Source organism: Lissotriton vulgaris, chromosome 9 (assembly GCF_964263255.1).
Source record: "Lissotriton vulgaris chromosome 9, aLisVul1.2, whole genome shotgun sequence".
Classification (NCBI taxonomy): domain Eukaryota; kingdom Metazoa; phylum Chordata; class Amphibia; order Caudata; family Salamandridae; genus Lissotriton; species Lissotriton vulgaris.
In genome coordinates this window covers 490958386-490976868 of record NC_141697.1, presented here as the reverse complement: position 1 = coordinate 490976868, position 18483 = coordinate 490958386, and positions in this window count along the sequence as shown.

Sequence of the window (18483 nt, the reverse complement as noted above, 5' to 3'; positions counted from 1 at the left end):
ATTTGCAACATCTAGCATGTCCTTATTTTCCCTCTCGCACTCTCAGATCTTCCACCCAAGAGAAATTCCAAGTCCCTAAAGTCAGACTTTCTCGAATGGGATTGCGCTCTTTTGCCTACCTGGGCCCCACCTTATGGAACACTCTGCCATTGCCCCTTCGCATGCAACCAGACTTTCTGTTATTCCGTAGATCCCTTAAAACATGGCTGTTCAGCCAATAGGTTTCTCCACCCCCTGCTGTTCCTCCATGGCACTGGGAAACCCTTGTGGGTAGCTGTGCGCTGGCATACAAATTTAAATAAATAAAATAAATAAATACGTGTACACGTACAAAAGAAAGGAAGGCTTGACAAAGCAAAGAGGCTGGAGAAAGTATTACATAGCAGGACAATCATCTCACATGGAACCGCTCATAGAATCAGCCATAGACTCTGAGGCATTGTTTGACATTACCAACATAGATGGTCCTATGGCACCATCTTTGGGTTAGTTATAAACCCTTATCTGTGCACATTATTTGCACTTTATCTTTCTCACTATCTCTATTTGCAGGGCCCACTGAAGAAGCACAACCACGTATTCAAAGAATGCAAAGACGTTTAAGTAAAAAACAGTTCTATACTAATTTGAGACTTTGTTTATTAAGAAGGCGCCTTAATGTGATATCTGTAAATAGAGTACAGACCTTAAAAAATATTGATAGAACAGTTGAAGTCTCGAAACCAAAACCACAACAATTGAAAAAAAAATAATAACCAATGTTATTGGTTTAGGAAACTAATGTAGTTCTTTGCAAGATATTGTGATGAAAGTAGGTTTACTTTGTGAAGAAGTTGAAGAAAGGTATAATGCATTAAAGGAAAGCATTAATGATCATTTTCAAATCATTCCGAGCAGTATGGAGCATATAACTGAGGCTGTGATTGCCTTATGTTCGATCAAGCAAAGCAAAAACAAAGTGCAAAAACAAAGACATCGCCAAATGACTGGGCATACAGACGCCTTTAATCGTTCCATTAATTGTCTACCTAATGTTACTTCTATATTGTCCAGACTCAGACTTAATTTACAGGTCAACATGGGAGTTTACAGTGGAGCTGTGGCATGTGGGTTGGTGCACGTCACCACTGCACATTGCTGCAAGTGAATGACAGCCCACGTGAGTGCAGGATGTTTGCAGAGGGCATCAAAGAAGGAGCATAAGTGATGACACCAAAACTGTTCAACACTCATCTGGCAGGACATTTTTAGGGAGTAAAGCACACAAAAGGCACTAAAACATTTTAAAAGTGTATTTAATGACTACTGTTGTTATTTGCACTAATAGGTTGAAATCTGAAAATAAATGTTGAATTGTTTCATTACATACAATATTTTCGATAGTACCTTTATTGAATTTTCTATTCTGTGAAATATCAGAATTAATACTGAATAAAACGTTGGAGCATTATTCCGCTGTCCTTTTTATTGTATTATGTTGAAAATATGATTTAGAATTTCTTTAAATTATTTCATTATATTTATAAACACTATACATGTCATTACATTTGTAAAAACTAAGCAAAAAATACTTTAAGTATACATTAGGAGATGTAACATTTATTGGAATGATAAAACATGATTAATACAAATAACAACATTATTATAAACATAACAAAATTAAATATAAAAATCAGTTTTATATAATGCAAAATAAACGAGTATATTATTTTGTCATGTATAACACACACATATTTTAGTAAACATAAGATTTGCAGATGAAATAATCTCAAAGTATAAAAAACGACGTATTTATTATGAATCAGTTTTTCTATATATTATTATAATCTTTCTAGGCATCGGAATTACAAATTTGGTACGTTTTTATTAGTTTGCATACAACTGCCACTGCTTTCAACTCAATGGTAATTTGCAAGTTCAAAATGCACTTTTAGCAGCTTTTCCCTATTAGAAATTCTTGAATGCATAATGCTACTGAACCACTAATAGGTAATCACTCTTAGGAAATGTAACAAAATACTGATTTGATTAAAAAACTGGTATTGTTCGCTATTTTTGACTATTCCTACAAAAAGTTTTCCATGCAGAAGAAACAGGGACCCCAGCATGCATCAAAAAGAGATTTATTTTCAATTTTGCCGAAAATTCATATGTGGATCTGCAGATTGATGGAGCAAGATTTTATATGTAAAGAAACTTGCTCTGATTCAATCTCTAGAATAACATGTAATAACGTATACAATATGTTTTGTGGAAATTAATAACTGCATTATTAGACATTTCTTTAATCTAGGGGAAGCTTTTAAATGTACTTTACTAACAAGTAATTTGAGTATCTTAATATGGCTGCCGAAAAGATTGAAATCTTCTGTGCATGTGTCAACTGCATCTACGTAGTATGAGGTCTTTCGCTTTGGTGGGAAATCTTTGCAGCTGCGCAGTAGTATTAAAGATGGCCACTTTGAATCTCACATGCTAATGCACATGGCTTTTACTTAAACTAAACCATGCATGTCTTCCTAATCACTAATGCAATAGTTTAAATAAACTAAAGGGATTAGAGAAGGAATAAGTGGTATACAGTGCATTCATTTATTTTTATATTTTAACATGTTTTTCTTTTACTTTGTTATTAGTTCGTATTTGGACCTGGAGGGTGACTGAAAAACTCCATCTTGCTAAATGGTGCATATGCGCACAGGACTCTGTCAAACTTCAAGCGGTGACATTGAATGGCTGCCAAAATACAGTTGGCCAGAAGATGCACTTGGGAACAGCACCTCTTGACCCTAACGGGGAAGGATAAAAAGACAATTTGCTTACAATGTATATTTCCTAATGTGACATATGGATGGGAAATAATATTTGGAAAAAGTTATTAGGGGGAGGGAACATAGAACAATGAACCTTAGAGAGAGATTACATTACATTAGTATGGTGCGATGACTTGTCCCCATCCTATTTTCCAATCACCACACAGGAATACACAAATATTGAAACATTGGGGGGTGGTACATACACTGAGAATAGTATAACTAAGGTAGGCTCAGTCAGTTAGCTTGTTAGACTTGTCACGGTCCTGTCAACGACCCAACATTGCGGCAGAAGACGGCGGATGCCACGGAGGTCAGAGACGCTGCACGAGCACTCTGACAGAAGAAACGGGAGAGAAGAGTTGGAGAGATTGCTGAGGGAGAAGAGCCTGTCCATCTAGAAGGGAAAGATTCGAGGAGATTTGCACCAGAGAGGGGTGTGATGCTGTCATTGCACTTAGAAGAGATTACCTGTCCTGCCTTAACCTGTCCTGATCTGTTGGCTCCTGACTACTCGGGAGTCCCTTTCCAGCTCCTTGGCCAGGGGTTGGTCCTCACACCATTCTAGGTAAATATGAATCTATGTGGTATGTCGTTGTACCGTTTCCCTTTTCCACCCTTCCCAGGTACCAATGTCATGAGATTGTACTAAGTTTTTATGTTTTACTTTGATCATTATTTTCTCCTTGATAAGTGGGTGTTTGACATGTATTGGTATTTGACTCACAAAATATTTGCATAGATAAAGTTATTAAAACTCTCCTGAGTCTGTGCTCATTTACATAAATAAAGGTAAATGTCATTTTATGCCTATTATGCTAACAACCTGATCTATCGACCAGAGGAAAGTAAGAGCTAAGGTGTTAATGTTTGGTAAGAATTGGTGTGCAGGTAAAATATATTACAAGGTACACTAAGTCCTGATCTCCAGCGGATGATTGCCAGCTTATTGTATGAATGTTTATGGGCCCAGGTGAGTATGGTGTTTTAAAATATCCTGAACTTGTAAATTCTGCTGCATCAGTATTTATTGGTAGCAGAGCTATGGTTAGTGTTTAGTTAAGATCGGTAGTTAGTTGTGAATTGGAATATTGATTTATGCATTAACCGAAACCTGTATGTATTTGTTTTATGTTGTCCAGAAATCCCTGGGGATACTGAACAGCGGGTGGTAAGTGGAAACTACACTGCAGTGAGGTTACTGACCTTGATGAAGAAAGTGTGGAAAGTTAGGTAAAGCTCAAAGAACTAGTTAGGGATTATTTTCTTGTTTAAAATTGAGAGTGACTGGTAGCAAAGGAGTTCGCTGGTGAGACTTTGGTCTTACATCACCTAGAAAGGGTAATACTGAAGCAGTAGCAGGTTCTTTGATGCTTGAATGAAGAGTGAGAGGAAGAGGTTTTACTCGTAGTGTGTGAAGAGTAAATGGAAAGGTTTTACTTGCCGTGGAAAAATCAACTTTTCTTTGAATTTAGACAATCAGGCACAGTAGTAAATGTTTTTACATTATTAATTAATGAAATGTGCAATTAAAATTAAAAGGAATTGAGTTTCACGTTACCTTGCAAAGGAGGGGTCAGACGCGGGTGCTGCACTGACGTCACAGAGAGTAGCGCTGGGATTGGTTGAGACAGCTGGTGTGTAGCTGAGGTAAAATTGTAAAGGAGGGATGAGCACAGAGGAGCGAAACTGACATCACAGGAAAGCTGCGGAAGCATTGGTTAAAATAAATCAGTAAACCAAATGTTGATTGGTCATTAAAATAAAAGATGCGCTGGCATTGGAAAAGTATTAGGGTAAAGGTAAACAATTCATTAATCATCAAAATGGAAGTTTCAATGTTAATAATGGGAATTGCATGTGGAGCGTATATCCTTCTATAATAGGGACTCAGTAGACAGAAGACTTATAGGTTTTGCCCACTAACAATTTATAAGAGGAAATCTACCCAAAATGTACGGAGGGAAAAGGAAAATTACATTTATGCAGAAAATGAAGAATTCTTTTAAGAAAGATAAACCTATTAAAACTAGAGAAGGAATAATTAACCCTCCCCCAAAAACACCTGCATCATAAATGATGATGGAAAGAGCCTATCACACTTGTGTATGGTTAGAAAATTGGATAGAATACACAAAAGGTGATGGAATATTATCATTTCCTGAATATGGAACATTTAATGGAAGAGTTTTACATAATTTGTGATTTCGCATGAATGAGTTAGAGCCAAGACCCAGATTAACTCAGCACGAAGCTTTAGAAGCAAGGGAGATTGAGGCCTTTGAACGAGACAGATCACGATGCAGTGGTAACATAAGTACATTTTATCCTAGGTTTCCTCGAGAAACTCGAGATAATCAGATGAAACAATGGAGACCATGGTAGTAAAAGGATTATATCCTGTAATGAACACAGAAGAAACAACAGGAAGTAAATGTACAGATAAAACAAAACATTTAATGACTGGTAGTGTGGATTCAGAAGATGATTATTTTTAATACATTTTAATGTAAAATCCTCCACCTTATCAGGAATAAATAAATAAAATTATCCCAAGTGCCCCGCTTCTGAAAACTCCCTTGGTTCCGCAGGTTGGATATGAGACTACATTGGAAAGGGTGCTTCAAGAAAAGGAAAAAGAAGCAATAAATAAAAATAGAAGTGAATTAATTCCGAAAATAACGCAGCTAAATACAAGTTCTGAAGCACTAACAATACCAGTGACTATAGGCTTCGTTGTTCCCTTATATGGGGAGAAGAAAACCTGTCCTAAAACTCCCATTCTGACTACACCGATCACCCAACACAGAAGAGAAAATATAATAATTGATGATCAGGCAAGTGAATTTGAGTCGATAATTTCCCTAATGGATTTACCTACAAGAGAGCCAATAAGGATTCATTCAGAAAAGTCACCCCTGGATGCTCAAATGAAGTACAGATTGAAACTTCCACAGGGACAACAAGTGCCACAGTAGTAACCCCAGAAGAAATAGAAAGGTGTACTCAAGAAATAGAAAGGCCAAAAACACAGCCAAAGGTATTGGATACATTTAAATTACGAGTAGAATTTGAAGAAATGATAGCTGGAAATGTAGGGATAGAAAGATTAAACACTTTCAGTGAAAAAGAGTTGTTATTTATATGCAGAATCATCACACGAAATACAAAAATATTTCATGAGAAACTAATGAATTGGGCCTCAGAAATGGGAATTGACATAGGTAAATCTAAAGTATTGCAGAAACCATATTGAGCAGATTTTTCTGACAAAGATTTAGAAAATATGAATGTGTCAGGAAGAAAATTACAGATAAGAGAATTATTGACATTGTTGCAAAAATGGGGAGATTTGGAAAGATGGAAAACAAGGTGGACAAAGAAAAAGGAAGAAGCACAGGCAAATAGAGTGACATCTGAGAATTTAATGAAAGAGGCAGAAAAGGTTGAAAGGTTGTGTCCAATGAGAGAAGTTCCAGGAGGAGGTTATGTAAATGTCCCCTCGACCCGATAGGTTATTTTATCATTTACAAATGATTTTCCAAAATTAAGAGAGAACCCAGTAGAATGGTACAGACAAGTTGAAAGATTTGTGAAAGTCTCATATGGCTGAGATACCCGCCACCCCCTCTCAACACAATCCCCAAGAATGGGAATACGGAAACAGTTCTGAACTTTTGGAAGGCGGGAGGGAGTTACCCTCCCGGCCGTATTTATTAAAAATATGAAACAAAATTAAAACATTAAAATAACAGTTTCATATCATGTACAATTTCATTTAGACATTACGATGTTTGGCTAACCTTAACACATTTCTAATACAAAGGTTCTCCTAGCCGATACTAACATCCTTACAAATGCATTTTCAAATTGAAATTGTACATCCTAACGTTAAGGGCCAACGGCAAGGTCGTAACCGGTGTCAGATCCCTAAACCAGAACTCCCCCCTCACTTGTGAGGGGCGGCCGCACAGAGGACTGCACCTCATGTGCACATACCAATTTCCCTTGTCTTGACGGGGGCCCCTGTTAACTCGACGCCATCTTAATGGTCGTCCGAGGACTCGTGTGAGGTGTCTAGAAGGTAGCGTAGACCCCCCTCCCCACCCCACACAACTTACCACATCTGCCGTCGCAGATGTCCTGGCCCCGGGAAATTCCCAGGAGGGGCCCGTAGCCCCTCCTATCCAGGGAGGGGCCTTGACCGCCTTCCCTTTCCTTTCGGCGTCCCATCCTTAGAAGGGACCGCCTCCCCGTTGAGGGGCCAATGGCCACCTCCCCCCGGGCGCTCCCATCCGTAATGGGTGACGCCCCCCCCTAGGGATCTTCCAATTACTGCTCACCGATCATGACCTTACCGCCCGACCAAACAATAAATACGACAAACTAATTACTAAAGAGGAAAAAGACAATTATACATTAAGCAATTCAAAGTATGAACTCTCTAAAACATCACTGATCAACTCTGATGCAACTACTTATATTTAATAAAGCATACTGTAAAGAATTATCCACTTTATTGCAAACCGAATCACAACTTTATTCAGAACACCCTGTAAGAAAAACAACTACCACGTCAAACGACTTTATTTCAAAAAACAACTTGCTGTCCTCAGGGGCTGGTGGGTGGGTCAAAAATGGCTCTTCGTTCCGTCTCAAGCTCACGTGCAGCGGGGAGGTGCAGCTTCAGAGCACAGGAACAAGAGGATGCTTCCTTGGCTTGTCGCTCCTTTTATCCTTCTTCGGGCGGGCGTAAACCCGCCTCCACCCGCCTCCGGGGGCGTGGCTGGCGGCTTCAGTGTCTAGGACAACCCACTCTTGGGCGGGAAAAAGCGCGCCCCGGCTACGCCGCTTTGGGCATACCAGCCGAGACTCGCCTCCCGCCCAAGATGGCTTCCCGGGGGGGTCGGGGCACTCCACCATACGTTCGGGGGGACCGAGTGGTCGCCCCTTTCCATATGGCTGAGATACCCGCCACCCCCTCTCAACACAATCCCCAAGAATGGGAATACGGAAACAGTTCTGAACTTTTGGAAGGTGGGAGGGAGTTACCCTCCCGGCCGTATTTATTAAAAATATGAAACAAAATTAAAACATTAAAATAACAGTTTCATATCATGTACAATTTCATTTCGACATTACGATGTTTGGCTAACCTTAACACATTTCTAATACAAAGGTTCTCCTAGCCGATACTAACATCCTTACAAATGCATTTTCAAATTGAAATTGTACATCCTAACGTTAAGGGCCAACGGCAAGGTCGTAACCGGTGTCAGATCCCTAAACCAGAACTCCCCCTCACTTGTGAGGGGCGGCCGCACAGAGGACTGCACCTCATGTGCACATACCAATTTCCCTTGTCTTGACGGGGGCCCCTGTTAACTCGACGCCATCTTAATGGTCGTCCGAGGACTCGTGTGAGGTGTCTAGAAGGTAGCGTAGACCCCCCTCCCCACCCCACACAACTTACCACATCTGCCGTCGCAGATGTCCTGGCCCCGGGAAATTCCCAGGAGGGGCCCGTAGCCCCTCCTATCCAGGGAGGGGCCTTGACCGCCTTCCCTTTCCTTTCGGCGTCCCATCCTCAGAAGGGACCGCCTCCCCGTTGAGGGGCCAATGGCCACCTCCCCCCGGGCGCTCCCATCCGTAATGGGTGACGCCCCCCCCAGGGATCTTCCAATTACTGCTCACCGATCATGACCTTACCGCCACAGGCCGGATAGTTGACCGGCTATCCGGACCCCCCACAAAACTCCTATCTAAAGGTCATGCTGTAAACTCTTTAACCAGGCTACGAGGTCTCCTATGAGTAAAGAATTCCCCACCCGGGACAAATGGACCCCATCTTCTAGATACATATGGTCCCCCCTGATACATCCATGAGGAATCGAATGCAATGTACTTGTACGGAACAGTCTACCAAGCTTGTTATTTACTTTCTTCACCGAATGATTTATAGCAGACACAGAATTAGCCCCCCGCCACACCTTTCGTGGAATCATATGGGACCATGCAATCGTGCACCCCGGAACCCTTCTCGCCAACCAACTTACAGTGGACAATATCAACTCGAGAAGTACCCGTCGACCAGTGGTCACCAAATCATTGCCCCCAAGATGCACTATGATTATAGCTGGCGGTGACCTTGTCCGCCCTAACAAACCCTCCATAAAAGTTTGAAACTGGTCAATACAGAGTCCGCCCCTTCCGTAGAAGGTCACCCTGTACCCGTATTCCCCAGCCATGTGAATCATGTCACCTGCTTTGAATACGTCCGCGGCACGCCTCACGTATGAGTGGCCCACGACCCACACCACTCTTTCCTCAGCCGGTGATCTTTGACCGCTGGTTCCCAGGTGTCGGGTCGACTGCACAGTCCGCCCCGCCTCGTAAGCTTGCGAAACTGTAAACCAAACAAAAACAAGAAGCGTGAGTACATGATATCAGCTTCACAACATGTGCAACCGCACATACCTTTTGTAACAATTCGAGGACCAACGCCCCAACTGTTTCACTTTTTCCACACTCAGACCCCTGGCTGTAGCCTCTGTAGCAGCCCCTATCCGGAAGGAATGGGTCCCAAACTCGCCCGGGTTCAAGCCCGCGGCCGAAATTGCCATTGCAAGCACCCGCTGGAACTGAAACCTCGTCAGTGGGGTGGCATCAGCATGTCTCAGCAAGGTCCCCCCCCATGATGCCGCCCTCTGCGCCAAATACTCCTCAACGCATGCAACAGGGCACATGGGAGATCCGGGAATCCGCTGGACTACTACACTGTCCCCGATCGCACCCTGATCGGTCTTGGACCTGGCAAACGAGACGATCATCGTCTCCCCCTTAACTAGAATGTGCTCTCGGCACAGTCCACCCCCCGTATCCTGCTTGTTCTTCGCTACCAGTTCGCTTACCCGCATAGCCCCATGGAATGCTAATGCAAAAGCGGCCCGGAATAACACTGACTCTGAAGGAGATGAACATGTCGCAGGGAGTACGGACAGTAACAGGGCTAACCTTTCCAGACCTATCGGGTGCCTTTCATCTACTCTGCGACCCTCAAGGCGTTGGCACCCACGCAGCGCTTTCTGTACTACAAAAGACGCCGGGGGTCCTGGATACCATGAGCCCGTACAATAAAGGAAATGGCGGCCCGATGCCTCTGGGCCGTAGCTACCGATTTGCCTGTCTGATGTAAAGACAGCAAAAATTTTAAGACATACTCTCCTTGGCCCCAAAGCTCCCCCCTAGCAGAACCCAAAAAGGACCAATAGGAACGGAACGCCCCTTCATATGCCTTCCTTGTCCTGGGTGCTAAACTCTCTCCCACAAGGTTTTGTAGTTCGGGGCACCGAGAGACCAGAGAGCTTCGGGAAATGGTGCCGCCACTGGGTCCGCTGTGGGCAGGAAACCCCAGAAGGCCTGCATACGGAAACGAGAAAGCGCATCAGCAGCCTGATTCAGCACCCCTGGCACATGTCTTGCCCTAAAGAGCACGTTCAATTGCATACATAGCAAGACAATTTCTTTGAGCAATCTCAGAATCCATTTGCATCGTGCTGCCTGACTATTAATACACTCAACCACGGTCATGTTATCAGACCAGAACACCACAGAGTGATCCCGAAACCCCTCAGGCCATGTTTTCAAGGCCACCAGAATAGGGAACAGTTCGAGAAAAGCGATGTTACCTGTAAGCCCACACTCGTGCCACCATGACGGCCACGTTTGAGCTGACCAGTGATTACCAAATATGGCGCCAAAGCCTATACTCCCTGCCGAGTCTGTCCACAACCCCAACTCCTCGGAGGACACCGCCGGCTTGTTCCAGACAACCCGACCATTGAAATCCGCCAGGAATGCCAACCAAATGCGCATGTCCTGGCGAATCTCTGCCGAGAGCCTCGTGCGGTGGTGCCCCTCTTTAAGACCGACCATGGCTTGCGCAATCGAGCGGGAAAAAGGGCGCGCCATTGGTATCACTCTAAGGGCAAAATTCAACTGACCCACAGCCTGCTGTAATTGATGCAAATTTACCTTATTCTCGCTAATACATGTTTCCAGCGAGGCCCTGAATTTCATTACCTTTTCTTTGGGCAACCGGAAGCAACCCTCTTCGGAATCGAGCTCTATTCCAAGAAACTCGAGCGAAGTAGATGGCCCCACAGTCTTACCTGGCGCCAATGGCACACCAAACTGACTCATCAGCCCACAAAATTCATTTAAAGCTTGTGCACATTCCGGGTCCCCGGCTGCCCCCAGGAACAGAAAATCGTCAAGATAATGCATAACATGCTGAAACCCCGTCATTCTTGTGAATGTCCATTGCAAAAAACTACTGAATTTCTCAAAATACGCACAAGATATGGAGCATCCCATTGGCATACATTTATCCATGTAATAGCGTTCCTGAAACATGAAACCAAGGAGACGCTGATCGTCTGGGTGTACCGGGAGCAACCGGAACGCTGACTCGATGTCTGACTTGGCCATCAGCGCTCCAGGCCCCAGGCGATTCAACATGGCGACGGCCTCATCGAAAGATGCGTACCGCACCGAACAAACTTCCGGGTCTATCGCATGGTTCACCGAAAGACCTCTCGGGGCTGACAAGTTATGTATCAATCTAAACTCACCCGGGTCCTTCTTGGGGACCACTCCCAAGGGTGAACAAACAAAATTAGCAACTGGTGGCATGTCAAATGGTCCAGCAACCCGACCCCGGGTCACCTCCTTCCCAATCTTTGCTTGTACCACCACCGTATTCTGCAGGACCGACAGTTGGTTCCTACACTGTGCTTTACCCTGAAAATTCCCCACTGGAATGCGGAAACCATACGAAAAACCATCTCGCAACACCCCAGCGGAGACATGATCCGGGTATTCATTGAGCCAAGGAATCATTGCCATGGTATCAACCGGGGTAGGTAGAGGCGCCCCTCGGACTATTTCAGACCTGTTTGGCGCTTCCCCTACTTCCGTTATCACCCGTTTTGGCTCTACACATGGTCTCGGGATGCGAGGACTGTCCACACCCCCCACATTCGTGCCTAAACTTGCATGACCCCTGGGGCCTTGTACACTTTCCCCTGTTAAAACTCCAGCAGACCCCTTTTTTACCTGTATTGCCATTCGACCTTGACTGGTGCTCGTTACCTGATCCCGCCCGAAAGGGCGCCCCAGATGAGTGCCGGGAAAACTCGCCCCCGTTCCCCCCCAACAATGGCACCTTTGCCATACCTGATTTCTCCATTTTCTGCCAGGAAATGGAGTCGTAACAATCCCACGTCAGAGATGTGTCGAACTCCTTGGCCTTACGAAAAATATTATCATAACAAAACCACTGATTACCCTCATATGTCTGAGAAAACTCCATAATACGTGTCTGGTACACGGGTAACTCGGCCAATAGTTCAGGCCTCCGTTCCCCCATAATTGCAGTGAATATCCCAAACGCTCTGCCCCAATTACCTATCGTTTCATCGACTCTGAAAGCGGCCATCTTGGCGCGCCAAACACTCGGGTGCAGAAACTCCTTTTGAATTTTCACATGCTCAATCTCGTAATGATCAGTTAATAAAGAAAACATGTTTATATATTTCTCAGCCCATATCCTCTCTTTGATTTCCATCGGAATATGCTGAGCAACTTTCTCCCTTCTCGAGGGTACTGACCCCTCCCCCGCAATCGGCAATAGCTGCTTACCTGAACCGGAAGCTGTGACCGTAGTCGCTGCCGAACTCATGCCCGCTGCGGGTTGTCCTAATGGAGCCTGTGGGGGAACAAAAGGACATGGTGCCTTTGCCGCCTCTCTTGATTGCCGCAACTGCCTCATTACTGCCCTGGCGTCATCTGCCGTTGCCCCCACACTCTCTTTCCCCAACCATGCTGCCAACTGTGCAGCCAGCTCGGGAGGCATATCCTCCCCATTCACTGGGGTGACTACAACAGGAATTGGTCGCCCTTCGTTCGGGACCGGTATCGGCGCCTCAGTCGGTGTATCAGGGTGCGCCGGCGGCGCCTCGGGAACCGGGGCCTCTCCCCCCAGTTGCTCCCCTCTTGGCCCTTCTACCTCTCCCGTTAGGGACTACTCCCGGCAATGCTGGTCCGACGACTCGCTTAGGGCCCTCTACACCGTTCATTGCCGCCATCTGTTTCTTCATCTCGGCCATGTCTTTCACGAGCATGCGGAGCATCTGATCGTTACCGACCCGCTTTCCGACCTTCTTGCTCGGCATTGTCCAACGCTGATTCTCTGAAAGAACAAAGACAAAATTAAAACGCTCAAAAATGGCTCTTCGTTCCGTCTCGAGCTCACGTGCAGCGGGGAGGTGCAGCTTCAGAGCACAGGAACAAGAGGATGCTTCCTTGGCTTGTCGCTCCTTTTATCCTTCTTCGGGCGGGCGTAAACCCGCCTCCACCCGCCTCCGGGGGCGTGGCTGGCGGCTTCAGTGTCTAGGACAACCCACTCTTGGGCGGGAAAAAGCGCGCCCCGGCTATGCCACTTTGGGCATACCAGCCGAGACTCGCCTCCCGCCCAAGATGGCTTCCCGGGGGGGTCGGGGCACTCCACCATACGTTCGGGGGGACCGAGTGGTCGCCCCTTTCCAAAAGTTCTGTTGAAGGATTTGGATGGTGTCTTTGGCATAGTTATTCCTGCTGATTTATGGGCAGAATGTAAAATTACAGTAGATTGGCCTAATGATGATTACCCAAGAGATGCAAAGATAGGAACCCCGTTAGAAGAAGTAATGAACAAATATCATCAAGTCATCAGGTAATCACTTATCTGAAAGGAAAGATTCCCCCAAGAGAAACAGATTGGATAAAAATAGACAGAACAACTCAAGAAAAAAATGAGTGAGTACATGAATATTATGAACGACTTTTACAGGTGTTTAAGCAGTACAGTGGGTTTGAAAACATTGAAAAGAAAGACATGACACATTTTGTGTATTGTTTTGTGGCTGGGTTAAAGTTAGAAATATCACAAATGATTAAACAGCATATGTTATGCTGGTAAGCAAAGCCCATAGATGAAATCCTCAAGTATGCAAAGTACAGCGCGGACGAAATCGACAACAGACAAAATAATCTAGAAGAAAAAGTAATGTGGGCCCAAGTTAAATTATCAGAGCAGCAAGAACTTCAGCCAAGTAATCAGGCAGAAATACAAGGAAAGGGGCATGGTCAAGGTAAAACTAGTGGGGTAAACTAAGAGAGCGAATTAGCAAAGAAGAGGCAAAGCAAAAGTTTCCCTGGCACGGGTGCGGGAAATTGGGGCATTGGAAGAATGAGTGTAAGCTTATACAGAATAATAATGTCCGAAATCACAATTTAAATCCACAGACGCAGAATGAGGTGTCAATGAGGCAACCGCAGCAGGTTGTACAGAGTCAATTGCCACTGCCCCTATGCCAAATTTTGTGAGTCAAGCCAAGTACAGTGTGGACACCGGATTCCAGGAGGGAAGTGGTAAGAAAGATTCTGTAACCCCACAGTTTCTTTTGCAGGATTCATTTTTTGAGGAAGAACTCCAATGACGGTGCCTGAGAGGGGAGGAAGAGGAATGCATACTTGGCGCATCCTTACCGATAGATCAGTCAGGTCCATTTGTAGATGGGAAGGTGGAAGGTAATGACATCACTTTTCTATTGGACACTGGTGCTACCCATTCTACTGTGATAACTGCAGAATTCCCAAACCTACCCCTCTCGGGAGAAGCGATCCAAGTAGTGGGCATTTCTAATAAACAAATTAGGACCCCCAATTTCAGAACCAATGGAAGAATGTATTTCCAACTATAGAGAAAAGCACAAATTCGTTGTGTGCGACTCAAGTCCCATGAACTTGTTAGGAAGGGATTTATTGCCCAAAATGAACTGCACAATATTTTGCACACCGCATGGTGTTGTAATTCAGACTCCTGATGAAGATGGAGTATACAAAATAATATTACCTAAACAGGGAACAGAAGTAAATGACATGTTTTCCATGTTGACAACAAATGAGTTACCAGACGAAGTCCAAACTACAGTAAATCCTGTTGTGTGGGATTTTACTGGAAAAGAAGTAGGATTAATGGCAAATGTAGACCCAATAAAAGTAACTGTAAAAGAGGGTGCAGTTTACCCAAATGCCAGACAATACAAAATGAGCCCGGAAATAAAGGCTGGTGTTGCAGCAGAGATTAAACGAATGGTTGAGCAAGGCATTCTAAAAGAGATAATGAGTAGTCCTTGTACTTCACCTAAAATTGGTATAAAGAAACCTAACGGAAAATATAGGGTGGTCCAAGATTTGAAAAAAATTAACAAAATTGTTGTACCATGTTGTCCAATAGTGCCAAATCCAGCAGTGATCTTATATCAGATACCATGGAATGCAGGATGGTTTACTGTAATTGATTTATGCCATGCCTTTTTCTCCATTCCATTGCATCCTGATAGCCAATTTTTATTTTTTTTCAGATTTGATGAGCATGTTTACGTTTGGAATCGTGTTCCCCAAGGGTACACTGAAAGTCCTTCGATTTTAAATCAGATTTCGAAGAAAATTCTTGAATCTCCGGTGTTGCCCAGACAATCCGTCTTGGTGCAGTACATTGACGACTTATTAGTCGCATCAAAAACTCGATGTGATTGTGTTACTGATTCAATTGCGTTACTAAATCATTTAGCTGAAGGTGGACATAAAGTGTCGCCAGAGAAATAACAATTTTGCACCACCTCAGTTAAATATTTGGGACACCAAATAGAAAGAGGAGTCAGAAGAGTGACCTCAGAAAGAATAAAAATGATAAGACATATGCTGTTACCACAGACCCAAAAAGAGATAAGGATGTTTCTGGGAGTCATAGGGTATTGCAGGCAGTGGATTGTGGGATTTGCAGTACTAGCCAAACCTTTGATACAAATGACTAAGAAGCGAGCAGAAGATCCAGTAGCATGACAGCTTTTATAAAATTACGAAACTGTCTATGTGAAGCACCTGCTTTAGGTATGCCTGATTATTCAAAATGATTTGCATTATTCTGTGATGAGAGAGATAATTGTGCACTTTCAGTCTTAAAACAGAGACATGGCCTAATGCGACGCCCAGTGGCCTATTATTCTGCTACATTGGACCCAGTGGCATCAGTATTGCGAGGATGTCTAAAAGCTTTAGCTATAACAAGCATGAGTCTGGAGCAAAGTGAATCCATTGTAATGGGACACTCCATAAAGGTACATGCCCCACATGCAGTTGTGATCTTACTGGCAAGAACACAATTTCAGTACCTTACTCCTAGTCGGCTGACTAAATATGAGCGAGTTATATTAGGGGCTGAGAATGTAACGATAGTCAGATGTACAGTCTTAAACCCAGCAACATTGTTTCCAGATCTGTATTCTGAGGAAGTTATAGATGATGTTGAACATGAATGTCTCGATGTTACTGAATTACGTACCAAACCACGTCCAGATATACAGGAAGAACCTCTAAAGAATGCACAGCATGAGCTGTTTGTAGATGGCTTGTGCATGGGCCATGAGGAAGGAGGATTGAGTGCTGCTTATGCTGTGTGCACATTGGATGGAATAGTCGAAGCATCCTATTTACTAGGAGTCAAGTCTGCACAAATAGCCAAATTGATAGCTTTAATTAAAGATTGCAAAATTGGGAAAAATTGGAAAGTGACCATATACACTGATAGTCAGTATGGTTACGGGGTTGTGTATGCTTTTGGCCTGCTCTGGATGCAAAGGAATTTCATGACTTCTTCAGGAACTCCTTTCAAAAATTAACATTTTGTAAAAAAACTAATTTAAGCAATTCAGTTGCCAAAAGAAGTGGCCGTAGTCAAAAGTGCAACTCACCAGTAAGGAAATAATGAGGTGACAGCTGGTAATCATTATGCTGACCAAGTAGCCCAACTTGTGCTAAATACAAAATAGCAGTAAACTAGAAAATTAACTCATGTGGAATCAGCTGCCAACTTATACTAGTTGGGAATGTAGGAACATGGGAGGACATGAGAGACTTACAAGATGAAGCAGAGGAAAAGGAAAAGGAAGAGTGGGAGAAAATAGGTTGTCAAAGAAGGGCTGATGATGGTATGTGGATTTACCTAGATGGAAGACCTGTGTTACTCGACTGTATGCTTGCTTCTATGGCTAGGATGTATCATGGAGACACACATATAGGCAGAGATGAGATGATTAGACTTTTTGACAAGATTGGTTCAATGTAAGATTAAGGAATGTCGCAGAGATGCTTAATTTGTAAACAGATGAACCCTGGCAGGAAAACTGTGGTCCGCACAGGGAAGATTGGGAAAGCTGAGGGGCCATTCATAAGACTTCAAATTGATTTCATTCAGTTACCTGCTTGTCGAGGATTGAAATATGTACTTGTTATTGTTTGTTTATTTTCAAAGTGGGTGGAGGCATACCTGACCAGGAGAAATTACAGCTTGACAGTGGCCAAACTTTTACTGAGGGAACTCATACCTAGTTTTGGATTTCCAGTAACTATTGAATCAGATAGAGGGTCTCATTTTATTAATGAAATAATTCGATTAATTTGTGAAGCATTTAAAATCGATCAAAAATTGCACTGTGCATACCGCACAGAGGCTTCTGGAGTGGTAGAGCAACTGAATGGCACGATCAAGTCAAGACTGGGAAAGGTGTGTGCATCTACCTCACTGGAGTGGCCTGATGCTTTACCTCTTATCCTGATGGAACTCAGCAGTATCCCAGACAAACATACAGGCTTGAGTCCCCATGAGATACTCATGGGAAGGGCAATGAGGCAAGCATGTATACCAGGACACAACTGTTGAATATATCTGATGATTTGGTTCTGGAGTATTGCAAAGAGTTGCCTGACCAAGTGCGTTCTACCTCTCACCAGCTTGGGGAAGACGCTGCTGCCAGGCAGCCAAATCAAGTGCATTATCTGAATCCCGGTGACTGGGTAGTAGTGAAAATTGACCCAGGAGAATTGTGCCTAGCACCAAGGTGGGAAAGACCACATCAGGTTATATTTGTTATGACAACAGCTGTAAAATTGTCAGGCTTGCCTGATTGGATTCATGCAAGCCATACCAAGAGAGTACGAGCACCTAATGAAGTAGATCCATAACAAACTGAAACAGTTGAGGCAGCTGATGGGTGTACAGCCAAAGGATCACAGGCAATCGATCCTAAAGTAGTTGATGAAGAACAACCTAGCACTAGTCAGGATGACTGGATCCCAGTAGTGGAAATATTGTGAGAATAAGCAGTCAAACACGATTAGAAAGACGGAATGATAGTGAGGACGAGTCAGGAATAGAAGAATGCACTCAGATTAAAGAAAACAAAGCTAACATTGAATCTGAGGAGGACGAGATAAGGAAAGAGCAATATACTCAGACAGACGAAAATAAAATCAAACCCCATGAGTTTGAGGAGGTACAGATTGGCATTAGAGAAAATGCTCAGGCAGAAGAAGAAAACCAAGAAATCATAAGACCTGAGCAGGACCAGTTAGGTAAAGAAAAACAAGTTCAGGAAGATGAAGGAGAACAAAGTCAAATTAAACAAACTCCTGAACAGGGTCCGAATAGGGTAGAAGAAAAGGCTATGATAATAAGCCCTGGACAAGTTCAGATAGAGAGGAATTCAAGAGAGCACTTGAAGAAATA